Here is a 10578-nt window from a genome sequence, read left to right on the forward strand (position 1 = left end):
CTGCTCCAGGACCCTCTGGCCATACAACCCCAAACCTGACCTCTGCACTTTGGACTAGAGCGAGCACGTGGAGAGCAGCTGACAACAGTGATCCCCACATTTCTGTGATTCCTCAGCAAGGACCCTCCATCTTCAAATAACCAGAGCACGCAGAAGCCCATGCTCCCATCCCTTTTGGCTGCCCTTTCTGGCATGGAAACAAAAGGCAGGAGCAGTTCAGATGTGCAGGATGCAGAATTTGTAATCCACCCAAGGACACTGCTGCTCACTCCACAGCATCAGATTCATTCTACACAAAACCTGGTTTACACTCTAACAGGAACACAACATGCATCTCCAGAGCAGATGGCAGTGCCAAAATCAGGACCAGACCACAGGAGCTCTCCTTTTCAGTGTCCATGAAGCATTCACATAATTCCTGAATCTCCCTGTTGCACTAGAGGATGCACAGTCCAGGGATCCAGAGTCAAGTCTAGCAAAGAGGCCTTGGCTAGGGAAGCTTCCACCTCAGCAGCTCTTTCCATCTCAGCCATTTCCCTTCCAAGCAAGGCTTCCTGGCTGGAGCAAGCACGAGGGTGTTGCAATCCACAGTTCTGTCTGAAGAAATCCAGCCCAGACACAGCAGCAGGCCTCTGGTCTGGCCTGACTACGTGCCATCCCTGGACACCCACTGTGTCCAGAAGCTCGTGGCATGTCAGAAGGCAAGTCTACTCCTCAGATGTAGAGAGCTGTTCTGCTCCCTTCAACACGCAGGACCGTGATGGGCAACTCAGATGTGCACACACTCATCTCGTGGCCTGGGAGTTTTTCTGAAATACACGCAGCAGTCTCTGGGGAAAACCCACGGTGAGGGGCTGAGGAGGATGGATAAAAGGCAACTGTGTGCCTTGTGCATGTGTGGCCTCAGTCTGGGCAGCATCAGTCCCACACTCGACCTTGGGGCGAAGGATGCTCAGGGGTGCTCATCCTGTGCCTCCTGACAAACACCACGGCTAACCCCCATGGGTAAACACCCATGAGCTCATTGCAGCAACAGGACATGTCCTGCAGGCACTGTTTCACCTGCAATTCCCCATGCAAACATGAGAAAACCACCTAACAGGATCCCTGCCTTTTCCTGCAGAAACAGCACGAGGGTCTGCTCATGTTTCCCATGTTAGCACGGAAAAGACAGAAGGATTTTGATCCATTACACATTATACTAACCCTACTGGGACATTTCCCAACAGCTCACTCAGATGTTTTCAAACCTGCAGGATGAGGTCATTCCAACCTAAATGCATAACCCACTCTCCAAGGCGGTTCACTAGGTATAACTCCCAAGCAAAAGCAAACAAAAGCTGATCTGGTGTGAGACCCCGTTCCATCCCCGGTGTGTTCAAGACTTGGCCAGACAAAGCCATGGCTGAGGTGATCACTCACATGCTGGAGACAGCCCCACTTCAAGCAGGAGGTCAGGCCAGAGACCTCCAGATATCCTTTCAACTGGTGCTTCCATCATTCTGTGGCAGCAAACGAGAAGAGGCAGAGTAATTATTGCCAACAAGGAAGACTTGCATCAGGTTTCTCTGGAGAGAGCCTCCTAGATAATATTAAAAGCTTGGTTAGCAGAGATGTCAGCACTGACACAATGAGGGCTAATTCTGTACTGGCAGGAGTACTGGAGTGCCAGGATCTGAGCCTTGTTGCATTGCACGGGTCTCAATCAGGGTCAGCACACTGCGTCACACTGTCCTTGCACAAATTAACACCCACCAGAAGAGATTGCTTTTCGGCAATTTAACTTCAGCTATGCATTCAAATACAATAGCCTGCAATAATCCAAGAATACAGGTTAAAAGCCAGACAGGCAATAGCTCTCAAGACATTAGAAGGAACTAGAAAATTCATTTCCCACTATAAGTCTTTACTCTAGGGAGGTCTCAGCATTACTGCTGCTATTTGGTGTCCTTCCAGTGCTGGGAGAAGGCCAAAAAATGCCATAGCAGAGACCGAACCACACTAACCACTGGTGGGTTCAGCCCTTGGGAAGAAGGCAGAGAGGCTACATGAGGTGCTGTCTGGACGGTGATGGGGAAGCAGCTGCTGGCACCGAGATGAAAGGGAGTTGTTGGTCACCAGAGAAACTGCCATCGCTGCTGTTCCCTCCAGATATCCATCCATGGTGCTGCCAGGACTGACCCACGGTATCCACTGATGACACTGGCCAGCAAACCTCATTTTATCAGAGTAAACCCTTGCCACAAAACATAAAAGAAAATGTAAGATTGGTGCTAGCCAAGTATGCAGGCAGAGGGCATCAAACTGATGGAAAGAGGAAGGACACTTTGGGAAGTTACTAGAATAATATCCATCACAACCCAGAGAAACTCAAAACACGTGCACTTAAGAACCAAAAGTCCACAGGATGAATTCACAGCGTTGGGACCCTCATCCAGAGGAAAGTGAGGGAGCTCTGCATGGCAGCTCTGCTGGTCTGGTTTGTTCCCTTCAGCAGCACAGGGGCAGCGCCTCATCCCAAACAACAACAGGGCACTGAAGGCACATTCCCAGCACCCCCAGCTCAGCTCCACCACAAATGCAGAAATGAAAGATAAACATTCCTGGAAGATCACATTACCCAGCATGAAGATATGACAGCTTGTCAGGAGCAGCAGAAACAGGCTGAGCTCTGTGAAAAGCACTCACTATAGGCTGACATCTTCCTATTGGAGAATACTGATACTCCAGCTATTTCTGCTACTGTATTTAATTTTTTTTTTCCTTTTTTTACCTTTTGACAGGCAGAAACAAACAAGCACAAGTGAAACAACATAACAGTAATCGAGATGGACAACAAAACCTGACACTTGGCTAGTTTAGCTCTCCATGAGAGGAAAACACAAATGACTGACACCACAACCAAATGATAAACGTAACAAAAACATGCCCGGACTCATTCTTCAGAAAAAGAAGAGCTGCAAAGGCAGAGTGCTCTGCAGGCTCCATCTCTGTATTTGCTTGTTCTTGAGCAGCTCTTCCTTACTGATGGGTGGGACGTTTTAACACCTTAAATGCTATTCCCAGAGAAACTGAACTAACGCCTCATTTTCACAGCACAAATTTGTCTGGTTGGAAGAAAATACCCCGCCCTACTCCTCTGGCCTCCGAACTGCAGCTGGCAGCCTCAGGACACAGGACAGTCCTGGGGAAGAAACACAACTGTTTACGCAGTTTGTCTGTCCCTCCTCCCTCCCCCAGGGCACACAGGAGCTGATCATCTCCGTGCCATCCTCTGACAGGAGCTGACTTGTTTCAGGTTCATTATGCACCAGAGTTCTGCACTGCAGAGCTCTGCAGACAGATTTGGGCACAGCACCCAAGCATCAAGAAAGAAAAGTCAGATCAGGTCAAGAGAGCATCATCCATGCTGGGAGCACTTCCAAGCAAACACCCAAAGCTGCTGCATTAGGAGCAGACAGGCCCCAAATCCAAATTTTGGAATGACTCCACCCAGTTTAATTCCTTGGTCATGCATTCTGCAAGCATTAGCTCTGAGTGGGCTGGGGTTCTGACAGCTCCACACTTAAAGCTTCATGGACAAAACAAAGTTTAGGCAGAGTACAGACCATCATCTCCCACGTGCACCCTGCCAGGTCTGGGCTGACCATCAGCCAGGCTCCAGGTGGGCAGACCCAGCAGGATCCCATCCAGGAGCAGAGTGAAGAGTGAAATGGCTGAGCTGCTACAAAACATATACAACCTCACTGCCATCCATCAGAGCAACAAGTGTTCTACCAGTCCTTTCCATCAAAAGAAGGGATTATGAGCCAGTAAGTGCATGGAACCAAAGCAACTTGTGTTCACAATTATTTTATGTAAAATAACAATATAAATAATATTATATGTACATAAATAATATTATATGTACATAAATAATATTATATGTACATAAATAATATTTATATCCAATAATACGACATAAAAAGCAGGTATTTCACGTATGTAGTACTTCCATTAGTACACACTCTCAAGGAAGCCAAATGAAGTTTGATAACCTGCATACAGGAGTTTTCCACTTTCATGTGCTTGCCTTTCCACCTGTGTAAAATACCTGTGTGAAATTAAACGTTGGAAGAAGTTTCTGATAATCTCCCATGGAACAAACATGCTTAGGTGACAGGAAAAAAAGCCTGTGCTGATCTGTAAATTTTACTTTCAATTATTTGTTTCAAAAAGACAGCTCACAGGAGTGACCCAGAGAAGGAGACTACAGGCACAACATGGCTGTGGAGTAGTAGGAGGTTTTAACACATCTTGCCTTATGCATTCCTGTCTTCAAGTTGCATAAAACGTTGATAGATTTAAAGTTTGGGATTTGAAACTTTCCTCTCCCAGTCTGACTCCATTGTTAATTTTTTTTAAAGAGAGATTGGGATCAACTGGCTCTTTGGCTCCTATTTCCACAGCCAATAAAAACTCCACCCACCCCCAATGCATGTTTGCATAATTAATGCCTTCTTGATTGGTAAGAAGAGGTTTTAGGCACAAAGAGGCTCTGGCATCAGAAAGGTGCCTTCCTACCTTGCCTGTGAGAACAGGTTGTACTTTAAAGCTACTGGCAACAAAAGTTCCCTGTGCTGGGAACACCACCCAACATCACCTCAGGACAGCTTTGCTTAATTTTCAACACTCTCAAACAATGGCTGTGATTATTTTGGAAGAGTAACCCAGCTGCCATCAAGAGAAATGGAAACCAGCATTCGTTTTGAGAGCAAGACCAGAGTTTGCTGGGATCCTGTGCAGCAGAACATTACCATCAAGCCTTCCCTGTTCAGAATGTTCTCATGCATTAACAGAAAAAACACCATCAATTCTACATAAATTCCTTTGCTGAAGCCAGCAGAAAAACGTCTGCGGAATCAAGGCAGATGAGAGCCTTCCCTCGCTTGGGCTTATCCCAACCCCACACACACTAAAGAGAGAAACAGAGCTCAGGAAAGATGAAATACTTCCTTGCCATCGTCTCCCGTTGCTGTCCAAGCAACAGGACCCAGCACTTGAGAGCATCCCTGGCTATTCTGTGTGCTCAGAAAGCTCCTGTTGGAGCACAAAGCCACCCTGAGCTCGGCCTTGTCGCAGCCTCTGGGGTTTTGTGTGTGCCATGAGGACACCGGGCATGTGACTTGCGTGTTAAAACTTTCTGGCTCACCAGTCGAAGTTCAGATTCTTTCCCTGCAAAACACACTGCATGATCTCATCTGCAAGCAATCAGCCTGAGAAATCAGCTTGTTAAAGGAAGCTTCTAGGAAAGGAGAGATGTCTCTGGAGGATTTGGGGGCCTATATAATTTTAACCACTTTGTTAAACCCCAGCTGCTCTTCTCCCCATTGGGGTCACACAACCAAGAAACCATTTCTCCTCCCACACAACTCCAGACAGGACACTTTGCCAACACCTAACTGCAGCATCCTATTTGCATTCTCCACAGCCTGAGAACACACATTTTCAAGCAAAATTCATCTCAAGCAGGCACTAAAAGAGTGCAAGGACAAACTCAGAGCTGCAAGCTGAGCAGCATCCAGAAAAGCAATTCTTTAAACATGCAACAGTGATCATCTCAATGTGTAAAACAGAATATTCTCTTAATTTCTGGATGTGCATTTCAGCATTTCCTCACAATTCTCACGTGGACCCCAGACATGCACAGAAGACAGGAATAACCAGTACAGTAGGAGCTTTGAGGAGGAGTAAGGGAACAAGCAAATAAACTCCCTGGAGTGCCAGTTGTCCTGAGATTGCTCAAAGTGACCTAACAGAATTTTACCTGAGCTTCTGGTGATGCTGCAGGAGCATCCAGGAGCCCTACGCTCCTCCCTGTGCTACAGCATCCCCTGAAGGCAACACCTTTTAGTCCCCAGTGAAAACCCTGTGGGTTTTCCCGCAGTGGGGAAGCAGCGCTGCAGAGCGTAGAACGAAGTGCAGCATTTGATTCCCAGGTTGCACTCCCAGTTCGGCTGCCCAAGGCTCTGTGGTGAGCAGAACGAGCAGTGTGGAGTCCTGTGCTCACACACTCGGTCACATTTGCATCCCCTGAGCTCCCAGAAGCAGGACCACCACTCTTGCACTCAGCAGGGAGGGAGGGAAGATCAGAGCAGCATCCTGCCTCCTTCACTTCCTCCCATGCTGTCACACCCTGCCTCAGCTGCTCCCAGCAGCATCTCCCAGGCAACCCTTTCCCAGCTGCCCCTCGTTGGTCATTCAAGTGCTTTGAAAGACTTTCCTTAAAATTCTTGCATAGAAATCACTGTTTAATGTTCAGCACAGAACACAGGAGGGAGGGGGGGAAAAAAGCCAGCCTGTCTCTAACAAAGGAGATCTGGAGGACTGAGCCCTTGGCTCTTCCCATCTGTGGATTATTCCCAGTGAAGTGATTATTCACCACTTCCAGCACCTATTTTCAGTTCAACTTGCAGAAGTAACTGTTCTGAAACAAACAGAAGGCAGCAAAGATCAGGCGACACACATTTACTATCCTGAGAGCAGAGGCAGAAAAGTTTTAATCACACCGGGCTCTCCCTTACAAAAGCTACTTTATATAAGTTAAGTAACTTTTTCACAAAAGTTACTTTTATTTAAGGACTACGAACTCTTCAGGTCGTAGCTGTTGAAGCCAGGGTGCAAATCAGGGTGAGGGACTTTGCCCTGGACAATGCAGGATCACAGTCATGCTGCAACTTTTTTGGTCAGTGGTGGCACCTTCTAGCTCCAGATGACATTGTTTGAAATAACTGCCTTAAAAAAGCTTTATGCTTTCTGTGTCTTTAAGAAACACATAGCTCTGACTGCAAACATTCAGGCTAAACAAAATGTTATGAGGGGGAAAAAAAAAGTCTCCTTCGAGCTTTTTAGTCCCCAGCCAAATTCTTAATTTTACCAGATTAAGAGCAGACACCCCCCTCACCCCACCCCCAAACTGATGTCCACTGCTAAAATCAAGGTACAGGACAACTGCCCCCAAATTCCTGGAAAACCACAGCTCAGAAAATTCAAAGTCTAAAGGGAGGGGGGCAGTATTGAAGGGCTCAGCTGCTGGCTCCTCTGATGCAGCTTCTCAACCAAATCATGAAAGAAGAAGAAAAAGGAGACTTTCCAGCTCAAGTTCCAAGTCCTTTTTAAAAATCAGTTTATAACCACTAAAATAAACACAGTAAGAACAACTGTGCAGTAACTGGGAACCTGCAAAAACAGCTGCAGTTTAAGAGCAGTTTAGGCAATGTCTGGCAAACACCAGCAGATACAACAGCCCAGGAGGATGGCAGCACATCAGGGAATGAAACAGTGAATTTTGCCCACCAGCTCATCGAGAAACTGCATGAAGTTCACCCACACTGGGCAGAAGCAGCTACTCTGTGCTGTTTACTGCTACAGTGAGTGTTTGCTTCCTGTTAGCACTGCCTCTCTCCCAAATTCCAATCAATCTCCTCCTGAATGCCCAGGCTTCTTCCATGCCCCCACCTGCCCCATGTTGTCTCAGCCCAGCCAAGAGTTTCCCAAAGCACCTAGAGCCTGGCTGGGCACACTGATTTCCTCTTGGACTTGTCACCCAAAAACCTTCTGCTGGTCACCTAAAAACCTTCTGCTGGTCCCTCCAGGGCACAGACCTCCACTGCACCCAAAACCCCCCAGGGAACAGCCACCTTGAAGGGAAGGGCAAGAAACCTGGAACAAGCAGACTACTCCAAAACACCGTGACTGGGATATTTCAGCTGCTCTAAGTCACTTTAGGACATCTCCAGAGCGACAGCAACCACAGCAGATGGTGCAGAACGACAGCACCAAGCAGCACCTCTGAAGGAAAGCCATGCATGGCCCTACTGCCATCTCACCTTCGTGCTCTAGCCAACAGAACTCCCCAGGATTTGGACATCCTGACTTTCTTTAGAACTGAAGATCCAATTCTCCACTCAGCGTTATCCGAGGAGCTACCCCAAGCCACATGCTTTGAACATCCTCTTTTGCTGCAAAGCTGACAGTTTTCAATTACAGCCAGTTGGAGTTGTTCTTGGCTCTCTGTCCCTCACCACAGACCTGTGCTCTCCATGGCCGGGCTGCTCAATGTGCACATAAAGCAAATTCAGAAAAGATGCGACAAATAAAAGCCTTCCTGGACACTGACTGGAACTGGAAAGACAAAAACTCCTAGGAAAGGCAAGGAGACAGCTCAGGGGGAGGAGGAGCTGACCTGGGCCATTTCCAGTGAAGGAAAAGGACAGGGAGCCTCAGGGTCTCGCTCTTGGAAGTTTTAAAGTTTTTAGGTTAAGTGGGACAAGGGGCAAAGCTTCTAAACTAAAAGAGGGGAGATGTAGATTAGATATGAGCAAGCAGGGTTTTTTTTTTAATGAGGGTGGGGAGGCCCTGGCACAGGGTGCCCAGAGAAGCTGTGGCTGCTCCACCCCTGGAACTGTCCAAGGCAGGGTGGATGGGGCTTAGAGCAACCTGGGATAGTTGAAGATATCCCCACTCACTGCAGGAGAGTTGGACTAGAAGAGCTTTAAAGATCCTTTCCAACTCAAGCTATTCAGTGGTTCTAAGATGCTGCAAATGTCAGACTACAGCCTGTGAGCATCAGAAGGATGGAGATCGTTTGCTCACAGCAAAAGAAAGCTCACACCACCTGACACCTGCCCAGGGGACAAGCACACACCTGGATAATAGATTTAAGGGTTCTTAAAATACAATTACTTTCCTAATTATACACCAGAGGCCAGAACCCACAGGCTGAGCAAGCCACGAGCAGCACAGCAGCTAATTCACAGAGAGCTCCTCTTGATTTCCACAGCCCACATTACCCAGACATCAGACTGAATGGACATCGGAGCCTTTCTAATTTTATAGTCCACAGAGACAAGGCAGGAACGGCTGATGGAAGAGCAGCAAGGCCTCTCTGCCCACACACACCACTGCTGCTGGCTCCACAACTGCAGAACTGCTCTTCTACATTTTTTTAAAAGATTTTTTTTTTTAATGGAGTCAGCTGAAGAGAAAATGAAGAGCTCGGCATTTCAAACCAAAGCATTTCAAAATGCTCATTTATCTTTCAGCCTCAAAAGAAGTGAAACAAAATCTCATTCGTTCCCTCATAAGTTTTTCCTCTCTGCCTCCAACAAAGCAAAGTGCCCTGAGCTCCACTTGATCACTTTTTCTTTTCTTTCCCCTTTGGCTTACAACATTTCAATTAAAGAAACTGACACAAAACAGACCCAGATTCTCATATTTTATCTATTCCCAATCCCACCTCTCCATTAAAGAGCATTTAGAAGGCAGAGCAGCCAAAGGAACAGTGCATCCAACACAAAAAAAAAGATGGGGAAACATACCAACGAACAAGCAATGGCATAAACCAAAAAAATCTACAATAAAAGCTTAAAAGCAAAGTTTTCCCACAAAGGTCGGCTTAAGGAAAAAAAGAAATTGAAAGCTCTTTTCTTCACAAGGAGAAGAAAACCCCAGGCAAATGAGCCATGGGGCAGCACGAGTACCCTACTATCAAACTTGCGAGGAAGAACCAGATCCCGGGACCTGAGCGGAACAAACCCGGCAGCTCCGCACCGGCGCTTCTCTCCCACCTCGCACAGCCCCAGCAGTCGCTGGTGGGGCAGCGGGACCGGCCCGGGCGCGGGTCCGGCTGCGGGAACCAAAAACCCCCGCGGGAAGGGCCGGAGCGGGGCACGGGGACCCGCGGGGGACACGAACCCCGGCGGGAACCCCCGGGCGGGCACGGGGCCGCTCCCGGCGGGGCGGAGAGGCCGAACAAAGCCCCGGCGCTCGCTTCGCGGGGCTCCCGGGCGCGTCCCTGCCCCGAGCACCGCGCGGTCCCGGGCAGCGCTCCCACAGCTTTGGGGGCTCCGCGGGGACCGAGCCCGGCACGGCCGCGCACAGCCCGGGGCACCCCGAGGACCCCGGCCCGGCCCCTCCCCGGCCCAGCGGGGACACGGCCCCGGCACCCACCGAGCCTCGGGTGCGGGTCCGCGATACCCTCGGGACACCGGGAGCCCCGGGGGCGAGGGGGGGGGGGTTCGGCAAGCGGCGCCCCGGGGGCGGCCCCGCGCTCCTCCCGCGGCGGGACCGCGGCGGCCGCGCCTCCCCCGTCCCGTCCCGTCCTGTCCTGTCCCGGCGGGCCCGCGGGGAGCCGGGCAGAGGCGGCGGGCGGGGCAGCCCCGGCGCTTACCTGAGGCAGGCCGGGCGCGGCGGCGGCGCGGGCTCGCGGCCCCTTCCGGCGGGCGGGCGGGCGGGGGCGGCCGCGGGCGCCGCGCTCTTAAAGCGGCCGCGCCGGGCCGGGGCCGCCGGGAGGCGTCGCTACGGCAACGGGACAGCGGGGCGGGAGCGCGGCGGGGCCGGGCCGGGCTCCCGTGTGCGCCCTGAGCGCCGGGGCTGTGCACCCGTGCGCCCTGCGCATCCCAGTCCCTTCGTGTCCCTGAGCTCCAGGGCTGTGCACCGTGCGTGTCCCTGGTGCGTCAGAGTCCTTTAATGTCCCCCGGGCGCCGCGGCTGTGTATCCATGTCCCTTGTGCATCCGAGTCCCGCCACATCTCCCGCG

General features: G+C 50.3%; 1 protein-coding gene across 2 annotated transcripts in view; it reads right to left on the bottom strand.

Moving 5' to 3' along the window:
- The window catches only part of LOC104688223 (discoidin domain-containing receptor 2-like), a 51394-nt gene extending 41140 nt beyond the window's left edge, over window positions 1–10254 (bottom strand). The window contains exon 1 of one of the 2 annotated variants that reach the window (XM_039561521.1): window positions 10211–10254. The gene's annotated coding sequence lies outside the window, so the exon portion shown is untranslated. Of the gene's footprint in view, window positions 1–9990; window positions 10049–10210 lie in introns of those variants that run through there. The other variant, XM_039561522.1, reaches the window with a different exon arrangement.
- Between the last annotated feature and the right edge of the window lie 324 nt (window positions 10255–10578).

The sequence above is a fragment of the Corvus cornix genome, chromosome 17, assembly GCF_000738735.6.
Source record: "Corvus cornix cornix isolate S_Up_H32 chromosome 17, ASM73873v5, whole genome shotgun sequence".
Classification (NCBI taxonomy): Eukaryota; Metazoa; Chordata; class Aves; order Passeriformes; family Corvidae; genus Corvus; species Corvus cornix.